This window comes from Thunnus albacares, chromosome 5, assembly GCF_914725855.1.
Source record: "Thunnus albacares chromosome 5, fThuAlb1.1, whole genome shotgun sequence".
Lineage (NCBI taxonomy): Eukaryota > Metazoa > Chordata > Actinopteri > Scombriformes > Scombridae > Thunnus > Thunnus albacares.
In genome coordinates, this window is record NC_058110.1 from 3,317,562 (window position 1) to 3,320,754 (window position 3,193).

Sequence of the window (3,193 nt, forward strand, 5' to 3'; positions counted from 1 at the left end):
AGCTCAGAGTTTGACAGTGAAGACCCAGATTTCTCTTCTTAAATGAGGCAGCACTTCCCAGACTCACACTTGATTGTCATCCCTCTGATTGAAACACCTGACTCTAATTCCCCCTTCAAATGAATTGATAATCCTAAGGGTTCACATACTTTCGCCACGCACAAATATGTAACATTGGATCATTTCGCTCAATAAATAAATGAACAAGTGTAAGGTTTTTGTCACATTTGTTTAACTGATGTCTCTTTATCTATTTTTAGGACTTGAATGGATATCTGATCACGTTTTAGGTCATATTTATGCAGAAATACAGAAAAAGGCGCTGGAAGGAGAGAGCCAGGAAGCGGGCTTCTTTCATCGCAAATCCCTTTGGCTTCACCAAATCGCTGTTGGGGCAGAAGCGAGATGGCAATCTGGTCTGCTCAAAGGAGGAGCTAGATTTGCACTTCCAGAACATCTACAGTGACCCCAACAGGCAGATACAGCTAGGTCAGTGTGATATCCGTGTAGGCCCACCACCTCCAACCAAGGTCTTTGACACCAGGGAACCACTTCTGAAGGAAGTCCAGGAGATTGTGAGGAAGGCAAGATCTAGCTATGCCCCTGGACCAAGTGGTGTCCCGTAGGTCTACAAGTACTGTCTATTGCTACTTAAGCGACTTTGGAAGATCCTAAGAGTCATCTGGAGGAGAGAGAAGGTGGTGCTGCAGTGGAGGTGTGCTGAAGGAGTCTTGATCCCTAAAGAGATTCAAAGAAGATCAGCCAATTCAGGATGATTTCCCTGCTGAGCGTAGAAGGAAAGATCTTCTTCAGCATAGCAGCGAGGTGGCTGTCTGACTTCCTCTCCAGTAACAACTACATAGACGCGTCAGTGCAGAAGGGAGGGATCTCTGGAGTGCCGGGGTGTCTAGAACACACTGGAGTGGTGACACAGCTCATCAGGGAAGCCCGTGAGAACAAGGGTGACCTCACAGTTCTGTGGTTAGACCTAGTCAATGCGTATGGCTCCATCCCCCACAAGATGGTCAAGACCACCATGACCAAACACCATGTGCCACATCATGTTGCAGACTTGATCCTGGATTATTATGATCAGTTCAGGATGAGAGTCTCAGCAGGAGCCGTAACATCTGAGTGGTATAAGCTGGAGGTTGGGATAATCACAGGCTGCACCATCTCGGTAACCTTGTTTGCCCTAGTGATGAACATGATTGTGAAGTCAGCTGAGCCAGGGTGTCGGGGCCCCCGAACCCAATCAGGGATCTGCCAGCCACCAATCAGGGCCTTTATGGACAACCTGACAATAACCACGGAGTCTGTACCAGGATGTAGATGGATCCTGCAAGGGCTGGAAAAGCTTATCCAGTGGACGCAGATGAGTTTTAAACCAGCCAAGTCCAGAGCACTAGTGGTGAAGAAGGGCAAGGTCACCAAAAGGTTCTGATTTAACATCAAAGGGAAGCAAATACCAACCATCTCTGAGAAGCCGGTGAGGAGCTTGGGCAAGGTGTTTGACAGCAGCCTCAAGGACTCTTCATCGGTTCAGTCCACCCACCAGGAACTGGATAGCTGGCTAAGAGCAGTTGACAGATCCGGCCTCCCAGGCAAGTTTAAAGCGTGGATTTACCAGCATGGCATTCTGCCAAGGATACTATGGCCGCGACTTGTTTATGAGGTCCCCATGTCCACTGTGGAGACCTTGGAGAGGAAGGTCAGCAGCTGCCTCAGGAGATGGTTGGGGTTGCCCAGAAGTCTCAGCACCATCGCCCTCTACGGGAACAGCATGAAGCTTCGGATGCCCTTGAAGTCTTTGGAAGAAGAATTCAAGGTCACACGGACTTGAGAGGTGCTGATGTACAGAGACTCAAGAGACCCGAAGGTGGCCCAGGCTGGAGTGGTGGTGAAGACAAGAAGGAAGTGGAGTGCTAAGGCTGCTGTGCTGGATGCTGAGTCCTGGCTGTGCCAAAAAGATCTGGTGGGCATGGTGGCTCATGGCAGAGTGGGCTTGGGGCTGTTCCCAACACCTCAGCAAAGGGAGTGCGAGGGGAAGGAGAAGCAGAGGCAGATTCAGGAGGAGGTGAGGGCTGCAGTGGAGGAAGAAAGGTCAAGCAGAGGTTGGTCAGAGGCAACAGGGGGCCTGGACAAGGTGGGAGCAGGCAATGGACTGAAAAGTCACCTGGACAGATCTCTGGCAGGCAAAGCCACATCGCATCACCTTCCTGATTCGGGCAGTGTATGATGTCCTGCCCAGCCCGGCGAACCTCTTCACCTGGGGACAGGTGGAGACTCCAAACTGCTCACTGTGCTCAGCAAGGGGTATGTTGAAGCACATCCTGAGCTCCTGCCCAAAAGCTCTTGGCGAGGGCCGTTACACCTGGTGCAATGATCAGGTGCTTAAACTGTTTGCAGAAGCCATCAGCAAGGGTATCAGCAGCTGCAGCCAAATGCGAAACACCACCAGTGCAATAGCTTTTGTCAAGGCAGGAGTGCAGCCAAGGCAGGACACAAGACTGAGGCGGCAGGGATCCTGTCAACAACCCGGGACTGACAGCTCTTAGTGGACCTCGAGAAACAGCTGAGGTTCCTGCAACACATCATCAGCACCACCTTGAGGCCAGATATACTTCTGGTCTCTGAGGCTACTAAGAACATCCTCATCATGGATCTGACGGTGCCTTGGGAAGAGTGTTTGGGGGAGGCTCATGAAAGGAAGAGGACCAAATACGAACACCTGGTCATCGGCTGGCGAGAGCTGGGCTGGAAGGCGAGGTGCATGCCCATTGAAGTAGGCTGTAGAGGATTTGTGGGCCAGTCACTCCACAGAGCCCTCAGTGTACTGGGCATCACAGGAGGAGCAAGGACCAGAGCAATCAATAACTTCACCGAAGCAGCAGAGAAAGCCTCGAGATGGCTCTGGATCCGGAGAGAAGGTCCATGGGGACAAGCGAATGCCACCTGAACACACACCGCGGTCTGATCAGCCGTGGTGAGGTCACCTGGAGGAGGGTGTATGATTGTTGTAAGACCCAAAACACTTGAGGGCACCAGGTTACATCACTAACCATGTGTTCAGGAGCATCAGAAGATGTATTCAAGAACTTGCTATTGAAATATCTTTTGTACTTTTGCACAATTTTAAAGTAGTCAGTATTTAATAAATAAATCCTGTTTTAACTTCTTGTTAAATTATTAC

The 3,193-nt window shown here is 50.4% G+C and overlaps 1 pseudogene; it reads left to right on the top strand.

Annotated features, from left to right (window-relative positions):
- Positions 1–299: 299 nt before the first annotated feature.
- On the top strand, positions 300–2,987 carry LOC122981954 (annotated as a pseudogene).
- Positions 2,988–3,193: the final 206 nt, after the last annotated feature.